This window comes from Loxodonta africana, chromosome 27, assembly GCF_030014295.1.
Source record: "Loxodonta africana isolate mLoxAfr1 chromosome 27, mLoxAfr1.hap2, whole genome shotgun sequence".
Taxonomy (NCBI): Eukaryota; Metazoa; Chordata; class Mammalia; order Proboscidea; family Elephantidae; genus Loxodonta; species Loxodonta africana.
The window spans coordinates 3,903,471-3,922,674 of NC_087368.1; the positions used below are offsets into that span (position 1 = coordinate 3,903,471).

Below are 19,204 nucleotides of genomic sequence, written 5' to 3' on the forward strand. Positions count from 1 at the left end.
TGTGTTCCGTAGTCAAACGAGAAGCTTTTCAAGCCATTTGATAAATAGGCTGGAGCAGCACCCCCAAATGAGGGATATGATCCCTCCAAAATCCAAAGAGGCCCAACAAATATTGTGCCTCTTTTTTAGTTGTAGGAAGGGCCAGATACATAAACTTATCCTTCACTTTACAAGGAATATCTCGACATGCCTCACATTGCTGGAGCCCTAGAAATTTCACTGAGATGTAGGCACCTGGATTTTTGTCAGAATAATTTTCCACTCTCCAGCATGCAAAGGTCTTACCAATAAGTCTAGGGTATTGATAGTTCTTTCTTACACGTTCAGTCAGCATAATACCGTTAACATAATGGACCAGTGTGATGTCTTGTGGAAGGGAAAAGAAATTAAGTTCCCTGTGGACTAAATTATGCCACAGGGCTTGAGAGTTGATATACCCCCGAGATGAATTAGCGAAGGTGTATTGCCGGCCTTACCAGCTGAAGGCAAAGTGCTTCTGGTGGTCCTTTAAAACAGGGATAGAGAAAAAGGCATTAGCCAGAGTAATGACTGCATACCCCAGAAGATATATTAATTTTCAGGCCATGTCCCCAAGGAAGCTTCTCTTCCAACTAATTGGCTGCTCATATCAGATCACAAAATGAAAGATGATTACATAATTTCTGCCAAATCCCTGAGAATCACGGCCTACCCAAGTTGACACAGAACATGAATCATCACGGTGGTCGTGAAAGTGTTCTAGAGCAGATACTGGTGATGGTTGAATAGGATTGTGAAAGTAGGTAAAGCCACTCTATTACATACTTTAAAGCTATTAAAACAAAACTTTATTAATAAGAAATCTACCAGTTAATACAGTATAAGCTATAAAGTATAAATTGAGCTGGAAAAATACTACAACAAAAGCGAAAAAACACCCACTGAGGTGAGAAGAAGAAAATGTCTGGTTCTGAGGCTGATGTTCCCTGGCTGTGAATGAGGAGCTGCTGTGGAGGAGGTAGGGCAACTGGCTCCGCCTCTGGTGCCTGAGGCAGAGCTAGAGGTGGAGGACTTAATAGCCTATGGGGCTCCAGTGTTGGAGTAGGAGCAGGATCAATATCAGATGTTTGTCGAGAGCCAGTTGGAGGTGGCCCAGAATGGAAATCCACCCCTCCAGCTGACTCTTTGTCTAGCGCCATGGCCGGACCTGGTGATGAAATAGCTGGTGGTCTAAGGACTTCCGGTGTTGGTGCAGGAGCAGGTGGTTGAGGAACCATTTCTGTAGGTGGCCCAGGGTGGGAATCGGGCCCTCCAGCAGGCTCTTCTCCTGGTTCCTGGGCCAAAGATCGAGATGGAGGGTTGTTGGCTACATTGAGCCCTGGTGTTAGTAGAGGAATAGGAGCAGGACTGAGATCAGCCAGTGGTCCAGGAGTCAGTTCTGGATGTAGCCCAGAATAAGAATCTGATCTTCCAGCTGGCTCTCCGTTTGGTGCCAGTGCTGGAGCTGGTGATGGTGTTCTGTGGAGCTCCAGTGTTAGTCCAGGCGCATGATGGACCTCACCAGGCGGTCCAGGAGCTCGTTATGGTCTCGAACCAGCGAGAGAACCCGATGTTTCAGCACGCCCTCTGACAGGTGACTGTGCTCGACTTGGTGATGGAGGACCTGCTGTCGTATCCTGCTCCAGTGTTGCTGCAAAAGCAGGATCTGACTCAGAAAGTGGTCCTTGAGTGTGTTCTCAAAATTGCCCAGGGAAAAAATCCAGCTCTTCTGCGGGCTCTCCATCTGGTGGTGGGATAGGCGGTGCTGTATTGAGCGTCGGTGTCTGTACAGGGTCAGGATCGACATCACGAGGTGGTCCAGGGCCCGGCTCAGGTCTTGGCCCTGGTTAAGAATGTGATCCTCCAGCGGGCTACCCATCTGCTGCCAGAGCTGAAGCTCCTGACGGAATAACTGGTGCTCTGTTGACCTCCTGTGTTGGAGCAGGAGCAGGATTGATGTCAGCTGGTGGTCCAGGATCTGGTTCTGGAGGTGGCTCAGGATGGAAATCCACCTCTCCATCTGACTCTCCACCTGATGCTCGTGGTGGACCTCGGGAAAGACCTGGGCTACATCAAGCTCCAGTGTTGAAACAGGAGCAGGAGCAGGAGCAGGATTGACATCAGCTGGTGGTCCGGGAACCAGTTCTGGAGGTGGCCCAGGATACGAATCTGAGCCTCCAGCTGGCTCTTCGTCAGGTTCCATTGCAGGAGCTGGTGATGGAATCAGTGGTGCTCTGTGGAGCTCTGGTTTTGGTGCAAGAGCAGGATCAACCTCACCAGGTGGTACCGGGGCCAGTTCTGGAGGTGGCCCAGGATAAGAATCCCACCCTTCAGGCAGCTCTGGGTTTGGTGGCAGCGATGGAGCTGGCGATGGAATAGCTGGTGCTCTCTGCAGCTCCGGTGTTGGAGCAGCAGCAGGAGAAGGAGTGACATCATCTTGTGGTCCGAGAGCCATTTCTGGAGGAGACCTAGGAGAGGGATCCACCCCTCCTGCCAGCTGTCCATCTGGTGCCAGTGCTGCAGCCGATGACATAGTAGGCAGTGCACTATAGCACTTTGGTGCTGCTACAGGAACCAAATGTAACCCAGGAGATTGTCCAGGAGCCGGTTCTTGGGACAAGGATAGCTCTCGAGCTCCTTTTACCACTGGTGCTGGCCCCGGCTCTGGAGCTGCAAGAGGAGAAAGGTTAACCAACATGACTGCCTCTCCTCATGCCTTGCCAGTGATGGAAAACACCCGCTGCCACGAAGAGAAGCCCATTCCCAAGATTCCCACCCCAGGAAGTCTTCCCAGACTGTCGTCCACCAGAGGACGTTCTGAAGTTACTCAACCCCATCCTCTGGGGGTCTTCCCCTGTGCCCCTCACAAGCTCACATGCAGTCTTGCCCAGTCTTCCTCACCCTCTGGCTCTGCCTCAGTGACCTCCATTTGATCCAACTGTGCCAAGAGAAGTTGGGCACAGCGCTCCAGATGTGAGCCTGGCATGTTCACCTGCACATACTCCACCACGAGCTTTAGGCAGGGGAAGTCCGGGGGCTGATTGAAATCCTCCAAGTATTCCTTCAGCCACGTGCCCAAGATAAAAGAGATGGCGCTGGGGGTGGGTGATGAAGAGCAGGGTCAGAAGCCTTGCTTCCCTGCTATACTGCCCTCCCAGGGCACCCTTGCAAAGAGCCATTCCCTCTGTCTCCCCCTGACCTTCCAAAGATCAGCACCGCCCCGTATCACACCCTCTGTCTGCCCTGGCAGTAGCAGGCCTGGTCACTGACGGGACTAGCACAGAGCCTTGTCCCAGGGAGCTAACCGTAGATGGTCTGACCAACTCTCCCTCCTTGGGGAGCCTGAATTACATCCATTTCTGTCCCCTGGCCCTCTCCCCACTGGACGGTAACCCTCTTAGGGCACGGAGATGTGTGTCTGCATGTTCACCCCAGAGCCTGGCACACATTAGTGCTCCAGGATTATCTGATGCTGGGGGACACACAGAGTCCATCCCCTGCCCCAGATGTCCAAGCCATAGGGCTCCTCTAGAGCGTGTGCACCAGCGTGCTGCCTGGTTGTCTGCCCATGTGTGAGGGTCTCTTCTCCCATGGACACTGTTCTGCCCTGGGACAAGGGCACATATGCAGCTGAGCATCCCTGACTGGGGATTGGGATTTGGGAGCAATTTTCTCCACCCCCACCCCACACCTCCTGTTTTGGGTCCCAAATAGGAGAGGGGGCAAGCAGTGATGTGAGGAAATTGTGGCAGGATGAATTTTCTCAGGGGCCTCTGTGAGCACCCAGCCTCTCTGCTCCCCAGGACACCCAGGTTCCACTCCCAGCTCTCTATGACTGCTTATGTCCTGCAGGGGACACCCCTAAACTCATCCTTCTAGTGGAATCTTGATGTATGGGGCCCAGGGTCTGCCAACCCCAATCCAGACACCGAACTCACTGCCGTTGAGTTGATTCCGACTCATAGCGACCCTATAGGACAGAGTAGAACTGTCCCATAGAGTTTCCAAGGAGTGTCTAGCGAATTCCAACTCCTGACCTTTTCATTAGCAGCCATGGCACTTAACCACTGCACCACGAGGATTTACCCCAATCCAGACACAGGCCCCGTACAGCCTCCACCCTTCTGTAGAGATAGGAGCTCCTCCTTCTCCACCCAAAGTCCACTCACCCTTTCAGCTGCTCCTGGGGCTCACTGTCCTGGGCAGAAGAGGGGTGGTTACATCCATACCTAGAGGTGGTGTGAGGGTGTCACATCTATTGCACTGTGAACACTACTTGCTTAAGATGTCTCGTGTTCCTGTCTGACTCTCGGACTGGAATGGAGGCCCAGGAGGGCAGGGCTTCCTATCTGCTTTGTTCATTGAGCAATGCTAAATACCTAGAACAGTGTCTGCAACAGTAGGGGCTTCATGGATAACTGGTGAATGAGTGAACTCACCCACCACCTTCCCAGGTATCTGAGAGTTGAGGGGCCCCTCTACCAGCCTCCAGGGATCCCTGTTCTAGCTATACCAAGGACAATCTCAACCTCCCCTTTACAAATGGGAGGTAGATTTGCTCAAGGGCAGAGAGCTCGTTCATGGGGGAGAGGAAAATAATCAATGTGAACATCCCAGCCCCTCCAGCACCCTTTACCATAGAGCTGGGCTCTGGCTACACACTTCCTGTGGCTTATCCCATGTGGCCCTGACAGTAATTCTAGCTGATTGGACCTTTACCACCCCACTTTTCAGGGGAGAAAACTGAGGCTCCGAGTGGTGAAGTGACATTCTCCAAACTCACAAGTGGTAGGGGGTAGAGTCCCCACTGGGCTGTGGAGGGCAGAGTGCTCACCTTTGGAGCAGCTGGTCTAGGACCTGCTGGGTGGTGGCATAGGTTCTGTAGGCTCCCAGAAAGATTTTGATGTAGGAGAAGTCACCTTTTAGGTAGGCGGGCACGAGGTACTCCACCAGCTTCTCCAGTGAGCCTGCCTTGAAGGTTTTCATCACCCAGGCCTCATCCAGGTCCTCGTAAGAACCACAGACACACTGGGGTGGGACAGAGGAGGGACATATTGTCAGAGGCAGCCCCATGAACCACCAGGAGGGTTGGGGGCCTGGAGCTCAGACCAGGTACTCCCTCTCCTTCAGTGACCTGTGGCAGGAGGTGGGACACGAGTGCCTTCAGTAGCAAACAGGACTTGGCTTTCCAAGCAGAATTGGAGGTGGGGATGATTACAAACATTAGGAACCTGAAGTGATGTCATTAACTAAGTAACCGTGGTATCTCCCTGAAGGAAGAGCAGTATCCCAGTGAGTCCTCACAAAACACCCCGTTCCACAGATGAGACAACAGGCTTGGTGACGTCTAGTGTCTGCTCGAAGTCACCTAGTCAGCACCCAGAGCCATCCGACACTAGGGCTCTGTGATGTTCCCTCTGTGCTACATGAGGCCTGCTCTGCTCCTGACTTAGAGGGGAACGTCTGGTGCAAGCTCACCCTTTCCCAGCTGGAGACAGTGCACAGAGCAGACACGCCCATGAGATAAGCCAGACACAGATTTTTCTTTCTGTACATTAAAGGGGTTTTTGAGAACCTGAAGCTAGGGAGCACCCAGATCCAGCCAAGGGTGAGAGCCTGGAGATCCTGGGGTGGGAGAAAGTCCCCCAAGGAACTGAGGATTTGAACAGATGGTTCAGGGAGGGCAAATGTGAATGCTCGGTAAAGGAGCGAGGGGGGCTCAGCTTCTCAGAGCCAACAAGTGCCTCAAAGCCACCCTGCAGTTCTGTTGGCCAGCAGATTCGGAAAATGGAAAAGAACCATAACACCCAGAACAGGCTCAATGCAGAGATGCAGCCAGCATCAGAAACTACTGGGCCATGGGACTGGGACAGCTATTTTGAGAAGGATTCTGGCTTTAGTGATCATAACTTGAAATGTGCACATCCTTCCCCTAGCAGGCCACTCCTGGGAGTCTGTCCTGGGTGGGTTAGTGTAAGCGTTCCTGCAGCCCTGCTGAAAGGGCAGCAGAAGGAATCAGTCCAGGGCCAGCAGCAGTGAGAAGCTCAGTCGCTGTGGGGACAGGCCTACCTTCTGGAACATTCTACATCAAGTGAGGATACAGGCCCTGACCTGAAGGGGTCATGTGATGTGCTCCCCAAGATTGTAGGTTGTAGAAAAAGGTGTGTCATAGCCTGGACCCTGTACTTCGGGGTAAAAGAAGCCTGCTAACTGATGATGTGTGAAGCTGGGAGAAGTTGTGGAAGGACAGTCCAGCCGAGTGTTGCCTGAGGCCCTGGGGTTTGAAGTTAAACACTAAAACAGCAGCAACACGCAAAAGACACATGGGCTTATGTGAAGACAGTATAAAAAACTCTCTTCTGACATTCCTACAAATATGGGAAGAGTGACTTTGTAGCTGGCCAGGGCAGGGAGGACAGTGGGAAGGAGGGGAAAATGTTCGTTCTGTTGTGAGGAGGCTGTGGACCCTCGAGAGGGAAAGTCCTGGGAGTGACCTGCGGTCCACAGGGTGGTGTCTTGGTCATCTTGGGTCCCTGGTAGGGACGTCACTCCCCTCCCCCTGCACTCACCCAGAACCTGCGGCAGCCCTTCATCGCCCCTTTCTTGGGGTAAACCGAGGAGATGATGCCATTCTCCTTTTCCTTGGGGATCTCCTGCGGGGAGTTCTGCAGAGACAGTGCCGGCAGCAGCCAGGGAGTTATCAAGAGCCCCTCCAAGCCACCCACTTCCCTCTCTGCCCCTCAAGCCCTTGTGCCTGTGAGGAGCTCCCAGTTCCCCCATGCTGGGCGGCTAGGCCTGTGGGCTGTACCATCCAGCCCTGACCACGTCCACGAGTAGAAGAATGAGCCTCTGACTGTTGCAGCAGGATCTGGCAGAAGTTGGCTGGCACAGGGTCAGCAGTGGCCCAGGCAATGCCAGCAGCCAGGGCTGCACATTGACTGCCACACTCAGGGTGAGCTGGATCTCCGAGAATGTCCAGGTGAGAGTGCTGATTCAGCCTGTGACCCCAACAGTTCCTCCCTAAGGCCTGGTCTGAACTGGAACCCCTGGGTAGACTTACATCCTACTGTTCTATCTGATCAGGGGGATCAGGGCAGGGAAGTGATAGAGTCCTCCCCATTTGCCACCCCAGCCCCCAGCCCCCCAAGGCACCCAACCTGCCACGCCCAGCCACGGTCAGACTCAGCCCCATGAACCCAGTGTGGTGAGAGGCCGTGGGGATGGAGCTTGGGGTTGCCCTCAATGTGTGCTAGTCCTGAAGCAGCAGCCCCATTTTCATCATCCTCATTATCACTCCTCCCCTCCCAGATCTCCCCAGGCCACATGGCTCCTCCTTCCCTGACCCCCACCACCTCTCTCCCAAATGGACCCTGCCTCAGCCAACAACTTTCTGCCTCCTATCAGTTCTGTCCACATTTCCTCCCAGCCCCCATTCCCAGGGACCCCATGAGGACAAGGGCTGGCATGGCCTGGTGGATGGTATGACCTTGGGGAGGGGTGTGGGGCTGCCCGGGTGGGGTCACAGTGGTGGCCTGGCCTGGATTGGCAGCCCTGGGCCACCCTGTGTTACCTTTGGATTCTTTTTGGTAAATGGCCTGAGCTTTCGTGGGTGGGGGATGAGAACATGTCTCAGCCTTCGTGAAAGTGTCGAACTCCTGGGTCTCTCAAGATTTGATACAAGGGAAGATGGGAGACAAGAAGAAAACATGTTTCTAGTTTGAGTGTCTCCACTCAAGTGAGCTGGTAGGGTGGTGCGTGTTGAATGTGGGTGCCTGGTTACCAGGGTTCCAAGTTCTATGTACTCTGTCATCAAGGAAGTGAGGTCATGTCCTGGGTCTCCTGGCTTGGGCCAGATGGCAGATAAAAAAAAAAAAAATTTTTTTTTTTTTTATTTTTATAAGACCTCCCCAAATTCCCCTCTGGGCTGCTGAGTGCTCACCTTTCCCCCATGCCATCTCCATAATTGTACAGAGTGACACCAACACAGCCCTCCCCCTGCCCCCAGAACCTGGGGAAGGCCTGGGTGTAGCCAGGGCCCCAGCTTTGAGCAGACAGAGCTGGGTTTAGACAAAGGTCATCCCTGTCAGCCAGTTTGTGACCATGAACAAGTGTCTGTGTTTCTCAGAGCCTCCCCGTCCCCTTACCCACACAAGGGATCATTCTAGCATCTTCTTCCCAGGGACGTCAGCAGGTATATGTGAGATAACACCTATAGAACCTGTGGGCTGGCATTACCTGTAGCTAATCTGGGGCCAGATTATCTAATAGGCAAAGTAAGCAGAGGGCTTACCTGCTTACCGGATCATCTGTAATGAACATTTTCAGCTTTTCATATTTTTTTCACATCTAACACTCTGCTTCTGGGTATGTCTGGCATCTGTCTCTCCTAATCCCACAGCACCTTCCTACAGAATCAAAGCCTCTTCAAATTTACAATCCCTGATGGGGGCAGATAACCGTGTAAGCAAGGTAAACACAGGTCTCCTTGTACTTCCTACTCTGTAGTGAACAATTTCACATGGGTTTTGCCGCATTAAAGATGTGGTATTCACTGTGCTTACCTTGCCTGTTGGATAATCTGCTCCTGTAGCAAATGCAGAAACTCAGAGATGGCAGAGTTTCAGGCAGGTGTGAGAAGCAGCATGGAGTACATCTCCAAACAGGGCTGGGTTCTGGTGGTGTGAGCTTGGGAAAGTCACTTCCCCTCTTGGCCTCATTTCCCAGTCTGCACCAGGAAGGGGTTGGAATTAAATGAACATCAGATATTGTCACCCTCTGCATAAAACCCTGCAATAACTTCCATTATACAGAATCTGACCCAGTGCCTAATCTCAGACTAGGGGGTGGGCAGCCTGCACTATGGCTCCCAACAATCCTACCTCCTGGTTTCCACATCCTGTGTGACACCCTCCCCTCAGTGTGGATTGACTCAAGGACTTGCTTCTGAAGAATGTTGTTATTTACCACTGAGTCGATTTCGACTTATAATGACCCCATTCGGGGCAATGTTTCTTGGCGCTCTCTTATTCTCTCTCTCTCTTTGTCTCTCTCTATGTCATCTCTCTCTGTCTGCAGTTTATTTCTCTCTCTTCCCCTGGGAAGAAGCTGTGATGTATGACTTGCCCATGGAGAGATTCATGTGACATAGACCTGAGGGAGGGTCCTAATCAAAAGACAGAGAGAAAGTGATGCCCCCCAGTCCAACAGCTCACAGAGTCCTGCTCATAGCGTGGTAGTTGGTAGAGAACAGATCCTCCCCAGTCAAGACTCAGTTGAGACCCCAACCACAGGCTTCTGAGAACTTGGGACAGTCACCATGTAAGCCACGTCTGGATTCCTGGCCCACAGAGAGTGTATGCTGTGTGCTGTTGTGTGTTGTGAGTCATTAGTTTTGGGGGTGTTGTTATCACAGAGCAGGAGATAACTCCTCCAGCCCACCAGGTCATGGGTCCTGGACCTGTTCTCCTCCTCCCTGCCTCCTCTCCTCCTCAGCTCCCTCTGGCCATACTGGCTGCATTTCAACCCTCTCTCTGGACAAACTCACGTCTGCCTCCCAATTTCTCCACCAGCTGTGTCTTCTCCCTTGTGCGCTGTTCCCAGACTTGTGCAGGGCTGGTCCCTCCTGTCATTCTGGTCAGACATAAATGTCACCTTAGTGAGGCCTTTTGGACCACACCCCAGCCTTATCTTACAGCACCCTGCTTCATTTTCTCTATGAAACACGCTCTTCGTATGTGTTTGTTTTCATTTTTTATCCATCTTCGTGTCTCCCTTACAGATTGTGAGCTCCTGGGGACAGGGACCACATGGGTCATTTCAGAACCAGCTCCCGTACCACCTGCTGATGTTGATCCTGCTCCTGCACTAACACTGGAGCTCCATAGTGCACCAACTATTCCGTCACCAGCTCCATCACCAGCATCAGATGGATAGGTAGCTGGAGGCGTAGAGTTCAATCGTAGCCACCTCCAGAAATGGCTCCCACACCATCTGCTGATGTTGGTCTTGCTCCTGCTCAACACCAAAGCTCTACAGAGCACCAAGTCTTCCATCTCCAGCTCTGCCTCGGTCACTACAGGTTGAGCCATTTGCTACACCTCCTCTACAGCCACTCCTCGTTCATGGGTAGGGAACGTCAGCTCCAGAACCACACCCTTTCTTCAATTCACCGGAGTGGGATTTTTTTTTGGTTTTGTGGTAGTATTTTTCCAAATCACTATATGCTATTTTAACAGGTAGATTTCTCATAAAATCAAAATTGTTTTAATAATTTTAACATGTGTAGTATAGTGGCTTCAGGTACTTTTACAGTCTTATTCAATCATCATCAGTATCTACTTCAGAACATTTTCATCACGACTGTGATGGTTAATGTTACATGTCAGTTTGGTTAGGCCACGATTCTCAGGGGTTTGGCAGAAATTATGTAATCAGCCTCCATTTTGTGATCTGATGTGAGCAGCCAATCAGTTGGAAGAGGAGTTTCCTTGGAGGAGTGAACTGCAAATTAACACATCTCCTGGTACCTGGTATCCAGCCATTAATCTGGCCAATGCCTTTTTCTTCATCCTCATTTTGAAGAACAGGCCCCTCTCGGTGAATCACAGCGCTGATCTGTAGGATTTTGGAGCAAAGCCCTGCCATCCTCTGCAGATAACTACTCTCCTTTTGAGAAACAGCTTTTGGCTTGATACTGGGCCTTCGTAGAGACTGAACGCTTAACCATGGGCCACCGACTCACCATGTGGCCTGAGCTTCCCATTATGAACTGGATGTTGTTTGACCCACAGAATTATAAAGTTGGACCTGCCCAGCAGCACTCCATCATTAATTGAAGCAGTATATACAAGATCGGGCCTGAGCAGGATGTGAGGGTCCAAGTAAGTTGCATGGGGAAATGCCCCAATGCCCATGGTCTCCACTCATGTCACATACCTTTCATCTCCCAGGCTGCACCTGTGGCCTCATGGGGAGCTCTTTATGATCAGGTGACTGAAGATGAGAAAACTCGTACCTTGTTTACAGATGGCTGTATGCAATATGCAGGCACCACTTGAAAATGGAGAGCGGCAGCACTACAGCCCCTTGCTGGGACCTCCCTGAAGGACAGTGGTGAAGGGAAATCCACCCAATGGGCAGAAGTTCAAGTAGTGCACCTGGGTGTTCACTTTGCCTGGAAGAAGAAATGGCCAGAAGTACGATTGTATGTATACTGATTCATGGGCTGTGGCCAGTGGTTTAGCTGGATTGTCAAGGACTTGTAAGGAACATGATCGGGAAGCTGGAGACAAGGGTTTATGGGGAAGAAATATGTGAATATACCTCTTTGAATGGGCCAAAGAAGTGAAGATATTTGTATCTTATGTGAATGCTCACTAAAGAGTGACCTAAGCAGATGAAGATTTTAACAATCAAGTGAATAGGATGACGTGTTCTTTGGAAACCGCTCATCCTCCTTTCCCAGGTACTCCCATCATTACTCATGAACAAAGTGGCCATGATAGCAGGGATGGAGGTTATGCCTGGGCCCAGCAACATGGACTTCTACTCATCAAGGCCGACTTGTTGACAACCACTGCTAAGTGCCCAGTATGCCAGCAGTAGAAACCAAAATTGAGTCCCTGATATGGCCCTACCCCTCAAAGTGATCATCCAGCAACCTGGTCGCAAGTTCATGACGTTGGACCACTTCCATCATGGAAAGGGCAGCGTTTGGTTCTTACAGGAATAAACACTTACTCTGAATATGGATTTGCCTTCCCTGCATGCAATGCTTCTGCCAAAACTACCACCCATGCACTTACAGAATGCCTTATCCACCATCATGGTATCCTACATGCATTTCCTTGAATCAAGGGACTCACTTCACAGCAAATGAAATGCAGCAGTGGGCCCATGCTCATGAAATTCACTGGTTTTACCATGTTCCCCATCATCCTGAAGCAGCTGGTTTGTTAGAATGATGGAATGGACTCCTAAAGACACAATTACGGTGCCAGCTAGGTGGCAATGCCTTGCAAGGTTGGTGCAGTATTCACCTAGAGGCTGTATATGCTCTAAACCAGTGTCCAATATATGGTATTGTATCTCCCATAGCCAGGATTCATGGGTCCAGGAATGAATGGGTGAGAATAGGAGTGGCACTACTCACTATTACCCCTAGTGACCTCCTTACAAGATTTTTTGCTTCGTGTCCCCACAGCCTTATGCTCTGCAGATCTAGAGGTCTTAGTTCCAAAGGGAGAAGTGCTGCCACCTGGAGATGCATCACTGATTCCATTGAACTGGAAGCTAAGAATGCTACCTTCCACTTTGGGCTCCTTATGCCACTGGATCAACAGGCAAAGAAGGGAGTTACTGTACTGGCTAGTGTGATTGATCCTGATTATCAGGAGGAAATCGGATTGATATTACATAATGGAGGTAAAGAAGAGTACATCTGGAATTCAGAAGATCCCTTAGGGCATCTCTTGGTACTACCATGCCTTGTGATTCAAGTCAATGGAATAGAGGCAGGGCCAAGATGGCAGAGTAGTCAGATGCTTCTCGTGGTCCCTCTTACAAAAAAGACCTGCAAAAACAAGCAAATCGATTACATATGGCAATGTAGGAGCCCTGAACGTCAAAGACAAAGTCGAGGAATTGGACCGAGTGGCAGAGGGAGGAAGAGACAGTTCAGAAGCAGTGAGAAGTTGCCAGGCCTGACCTGGCCAGCACTGGCACCCTGCAGGCTAGATTGGCTGGTGCATGTGGTGAGGAAAGTGGTGGTTTTGGGACCAGTTCTCCACCTTGGGAGAGACCAATTGGTGGAGAATGTGCTCAAGTCTCCAGAACCAGTGAGAAATGCTGCTCAGTCAGCGAAAGATAAGTACAAGCATCTAACCTACCATATGGATGAAAATAGAAACAAAAACAAAACCCTTTTTATCTGCGTTTTCCTTGCTCTGCTCTGGGTCCTGGTCAGGCTTTAGAAAGTGCTGTGCTCCCTGGGCAGGAAGTAGGACCCATCATGTGTCCTGAGCCATTCTCCTCACTTTGGAGAGGGAACAAATTAATAAATGGGAAAAAAATAATCTGCCAGTTCCTCTACTCTGGGAATACAGGGCAGGCAGAGGCTCCCTGCCTAGGCACAGGCATTAGGGGTCCATGGACTTTGTAGGCCTTTCACCCCTGCTTAGACCTGTGTTAGCCCATTTCAACAGAGTAGGCCCTCATTAGCACAGTATAATAGGGTTTATACCTGAAGCCTATTTTCATGTGTATCTGCTATAAGGTGGAGTGGTAGATTTGTGACAGTTGACTCTGCCCTGCCCATTTAGCAGGGTCCTCACCTACCCACATCAGGGGCCTGCGGACTGGTAGCTCCACCCATTCCACTGAGCGACCTGCAACAGGGGTCCAAGAATAAGTGGTGACTCCCAGCCATTACACCCAACAGCATTGGGTGCCCATAATCTGGCTGCAAAATCCACCTACCTATGTGCTCTTGGGAGCAGGGACATGCCTTCTAGATAGACATTCAGGGACAGCAGTCAGCCCCTAGCCTTGATCAGTGCATGACCCTCTACTGCAGCCAAATACCTGTGCCTACTCCAATCATCCCTCCCATCTAGGACTGTAAGTGAGAGCCTACACCTCACACTTGGTGACCAATGACCTGGACACCTGATCAGAATCCTCACAAGAAAAGGAAATGGACTCCTGGACTCACATACCTAGTAAGAGTTCTAGCAGCCTGGAGACAGAATGTGAGAGTTTCAAAGGCATGAATAACCAAATTAGTTCACGCCACCACCCTATTTGGGCATATAAAAACAAAACAAGAAGCAGGGACACAGTAAGCAAACAATAAATGAATAAATAAAATAAATTATTGATGGCTCAGAGGCAACAGTCAATATCAAATCACATAAAGAGGCAGAGACCATGATGGCTTCATCGAGCCACCAAAACAAAGAGTCAAGAAACCTTCCTGAGGAAAATAATGTCTTGGACTTACCAGAGGTAGAATTCAAAAGACTAATATACAGAACTCTTCAAGAGACCAGGAAGGAGATCAGGCAAAACAGAGACCACACCAAGGAACACACAGACAAAACAATAGAGGAACTTAACAGGCTTATACAACAGCATTATGACAAATTTAAAAGGCTGCAAGAATCTGTAGAGAGACAGCAAACAGAAATCGAAAAGATTAACAATAAAATTTCAGAGTTAGACAACTCAGTAGAATGTCATAGGAACAGAATTGAAGCAATGGAAGTCAGAATTGGTGATACTGAAGATGAAGCACTTGACACCAACTTATTTGAGGAAAGTCAGATAAAAGAATTAAAAAAAATGAAAAAACCCTAAGAATTATGTGGGACTCTATCAAGAAGGATAACCTGCAAGTGATTGGAGTACCAGAACAGTGGGGGCATAAGAAAAAATGCAGAGAGAATTGTTGAAGATTTGTTGGCAGAAAACTTCCCTGAAACCGCAGCAGATGAGAAGCTATCTCTCCAAGTTGTTCATTGAACCCCACACAAGGTAGATCCCAAAAGAAAATCACTGAGACATAGTCAAACTTGCCAAAACCAAAGATAAAGAGAGAATATTAAAAGTGGCTATACATTAATGAAAAGTCATTTACAAAGGAGAGTCAACAAAACTAAGCTCAGACTACTCAGCAGAAACCATGGAGGTAAGAAGGCACTGGGATGACATATATAAAGCATTGAAGGAAAAACATTGCCAGCCAAGAAGTATATAATCAGCAAAACTGTCTCTGAAATATAATGGCGAAATTAGGGCATTTCCAGATAAACAGAAGTTTAGGGAATTTGCAAAAACCAAACCAAAATTGTGAGAAATACTAAAGGGAGTCCTTCAGTTAGAAAGTCAAAAACATCAGATAACAACCCAAGACTCGAATACAGAAGAGATATCACACAGATATTGACCCAGATAGGGACATCACAAAAATAAATCAAAGGTAAAACACTGAAAATAGGGAAGAAGAAACATCAATAGTAAAAGATGACAACATTAAAACAAAAAAGAGGAACTAAAAAATGTAGTCAGAAATCTTCCATATGGAGAGGATGTCAAGGCAGTATAAAGAAATAAACGATTTGTTTCAACTTAGAAAAATAGGGATAGATATTAAGGTAACCACAAAGGAAACTAACAATCCTACATATCAAAAAAAAAAAAAAACCCACAAAGACTCAGCAAATACAAAATCAACAACAATGAAAAAGAAAATAACGTAAAGAAAAACAACACAGCATAGAAAATTAAGTGTAACAGAGAAACTCTCCACGGTACGCACACACACACACACACAGACACACACACAAATACATCAAAATGACAGCACTAAACTCATACCTGTCACTAATTACACTGAATGTAAATGGACTAAATGCACCAATAAAGGGACAGAGAGTGGCAGAATGGATGAAAAAAAAAGATCAGTCTATTTGCTGCCTACAAGAGACACACCTTAGACTTAAAGATACAAATAAACTAAAACTCAAAGGAGGGAAAAAAATATACCAAGCAAACAACAATCAACAAAGAGCAGGAGTGGCAATATTAATCTCTGACAAAATAGACTTTAAAGCAAAATCCAGCACAAAGGATAAGGAAGTACACTATATAATGATTAATGGGTCAATACACGAGGATAACATAACCATAATAAGTATATACACACCCAATGACGGGGCTCCAGAATACATATACTCTAACAGCATTGAAAAGAGAAATAGACAGCTCCGCGATAGTAGTAGGAGACTTCAGCCCATCATTTTCGGTGAAGGACAGAAGATCCAGAAAGAGGATCTAAAAAGACACAGAAGATCTAAATGCCACAATCAACCAACTTGACCTCGTAGACAAACACAGAACACTCCACCCAACAGCAACCAAGCATACTTTCTTTTCCAACGCACGTGGAACAGTCTCCAGAATAGATCACATATTGAACCCCAAAGCAAGCCTTAACAGAATCCAAAACATTGAAATATTACAAAGCATCTTTTCTGACCATAAAGCCATAAAAGTAGAAACCAATAACAGGGCCAGCAGCTCTCTCTGGAGGGTTATGATGAAAAGCTGAGACATAGCCTGGCCAGAAGCCCAGGGTAGATCAGTCACCCCTTTTCATGGATTGAATTGTGTCCCCCCAAAATGTGTGTCAATTTGGCTAGTCCATGATTCTCAGTATTGTGTGACCTTCATTTTTCATCTGATGTGGTTTTCCTATGTGTTGTAAATCATACCTCTATGATGTTAACGAGGTGGGATTAGTGGCAGTTATGTTAATGAGACAGGGCTCAATCTAAAAGATTAGGTTGTGTCTTAAATCAATCTCTTTTGAGATATAAAAGAGAGAAGCAAGCAGAGAGACAGGGGGCCCTCATACCACCAAGAAAGAAGAGCTAGGAAAATAGCACACCCCTTGGACTTGGGGCCCCTGTGCTAAGAAGCTCCTAGAGCAGGGGAAGATTGACGACAAAGGCCTTCCCCAGAGCTGACAGAGACAGAAAGCCTTCCCCTGGAGCTGGCACCCTGAATTCAGACTTCTAGCTTCATAGACTGAGAGAATAAACCATCCACTTGTGAAATTTCTGTTATAGCAGCACTAGATAACAAAGACATGCCTGTATCAGTCAGGGTACAATCAGAAGGCAAAAAAGCACACCAGGTTGTTTTTTCAAAGCAAGAATTTAATATAAATAATTTCTAATTAAACAAACAAAAAACTTGTTGCCTTCGAGTTGATTCTGACTCATAGTTGGGCCCCATAGGGTAGAGTAGAACTGCCCTATAGGGTTTCTGAGGAGTGCCTAGTGGATTTGAACTGCCGATCTTTTGGTTAGCAGCTAAACTGGTAACCACTATGCCACCAGGGATCCCAAATTAGGCAACTGAAAAAGCAAACAATTATCTGGGAGTAGAAACTGCAGTAAGTAGCTACCACTTCTAGGGCTGGAGAATAACAGGAAAAGGCTGAAATTTATTAAAACTTAGAAACTCAGGGAAGGGTCCTGGGGGCTGGGACCCAGACCTCTGAGGAGAGGGTACTGCTCAGCAAATGCTGGTGTCTTTGAGGGGCTCCATGAGGTGAGTTCAGTAGTGTTGCAGAAACTGCAGACTGAACCCAATGCTTCTTACAGGACCAGGAAGCAAACAGGAAGGAGCAAGTGCCTGCCTTCCCCTCCAGCCTGCGGTATTCCTCTATCGCCCTCTATTGGCAGACCCGAGTGGGGAGCCACTGCAAAGCAGAAATTTGGTTGCCCTGTCCCAGCGCCAGCATCACAAAGCTGACTATGGAAGAGCATGTTTGGAGTTGAGAGGCAACAACTTGGTAACTGGCACGTCTTTCCAAAGGGTACATTTGGCAGGAGTCATGGAGACGAGCTGCCTGTGACCTGACCAGCACAGGCCAACCCCAAGAATATAAGTCAAAGGGAGAAGAAGCAAGAAAATAATCTGGAGGCCCAGCAGGTGATTGGAAATTCAGTTTGTAAAAGGAATGAGCAGCTCAGGGTTACCATAGCAAGATGACCCAATCTTCAGGGACAGGCAGGGGCATTGCTAGAGGTACTAAGAACTTGGCAATATTGATGTGTAAACTACCAGTTTCCATGCCTTTCTTCCTATCATTCCACCCCGCCCCAACCCTCTGTAGACCCCTCATTGGTTGCTGTGTCTGCTTTGTAGAAAATAGGGATTAAACTTTCACCCACCTTTCTCAATGACACCATACAAGAAGAGTCCTGAATAAGTGCCTGTTTTTGCTACCTACTGCCGCACAACAAATTACCCCCAAATTTCGCAGCTTAAAACAACAATGTATGATCTCACATTTCTGTGGGCCAGGATGCCTTTTGTTCAGAGTCTCTCGTGGGCAGCATCAAGGTGGATCTCAGTTGTCTCAAGGCTTGACTGGTGTGGCTGTTGGTAGGTCTCAGGTTTTCTCTCTGATTGGTGGCCAGAAGCCTCCCTCAGTACCTTGCCATGAAGGCCTCTCCAGAGGGCTATTCGCAACATGGCAGCTGGCTTTACCCAGATTTTTTTTTTTTTTTTTAAGAGAGAACAAAAAATATCTGTTGCTGTCAAATCAATTCCAACTCACGGAGACCCCACTTGTTACAGAGTAGAATTGCTCCACGGGGTTTTCTTGGCTGTAACCTTTTGCAGTACCACTAATGCTGTTGACCTCAAATCGATGTCAACTCATAGCAGCCCTATAGAACTGCCCCATAGGGTTTCCAAGGCTGCAAATCTTTACGGAAGCAGACTGCCACATCTTTTTCCCACAGAGCTGGTGGTGGGTTTAAACTATCAACCTTTTGGTTAGCAGCTGAGTGCTTAACCACTTTGCCACCCGTGCTCCTTTTGGGATACCACTGGGTGGGTTCAAACCACCAACCTTTAGGTTAGTAGACAAGTACAAAGCATTTGTGCCTCCCAGGGACCTAGAGAGAGTGAGAGGTAGAGAGAATGAAGTCACAGTCATTATTCACCTCATCTTGTTAAAAGACAGTCACTAGGTCCAATTGGACACAGAAGGGCAGGGGATCACACAAGGGTGTGAACACCTGGAAGTGAGGCTCCCTGGGAGCCGTTTTAGAGGCTGCCATAGCTGTTTTTCTCTCTGTGGCTCAGACTATAGTTGCATCAACGTTAAGATTAGCAGCTATCCATTCTGCACCAGTGACAAACTATGATGGCTCAATTCAATACGTGTTGAATGTCCTGTTCTAATCGGATTATACTTTATGGCAAAGTTAACTTAAGGCATATATGATATACGTATTACGGTGCCATATGGGAATTAGGCATCTATGCTAGGAGGCTCACCCAAATGACTATAATTAGCCAAACTAATTTAACTTTTCTCATTTGTTTAGGTCGCCAGTATCTATCATCAGCCTCCATGTTGACAGTTTTCCCTGATACCACCTACCGCTTAATTATCACCCCACATGCAGACCCTGACACTCACATAAACTCAAGTACAAATGCCTAGATATCACCATACAATAGTTGGGTGCTTTGGCTCTGTCTCTCTCTTCTCCTTGCTCCCCCAAACAGCAGCAGGCTTGAGGTAGCAACCAATTGGATGAGGAGACTGTGAATTGAATTTCTCCAGGCAGGTGCTGACACAGTGTAGGGCTTCGTGAGACCA

The 19,204-nt window shown here is 48.4% G+C and overlaps 1 long non-coding RNA gene across 5 annotated transcripts in view; it reads left to right on the top strand.

The window, feature by feature from the left end:
- The window catches only part of LOC111749362 (uncharacterized), a 336,945-nt gene that overhangs the window by 132,853 nt on the left and 184,888 nt on the right, over window positions 1-19,204 (top strand). For 3 of the 5 annotated variants that reach the window (XR_010319521.1, XR_010319525.1, XR_010319523.1), the window contains one exon: window positions 9,797-17,853. This is a non-coding gene — a long non-coding RNA (uncharacterized LOC111749362). Of the gene's footprint in view, window positions 1-9,796; window positions 17,854-19,204 lie in introns of those variants that run through there. The other 2 variants (XR_010319524.1, XR_010319522.1) reach the window with 2 other exon arrangements.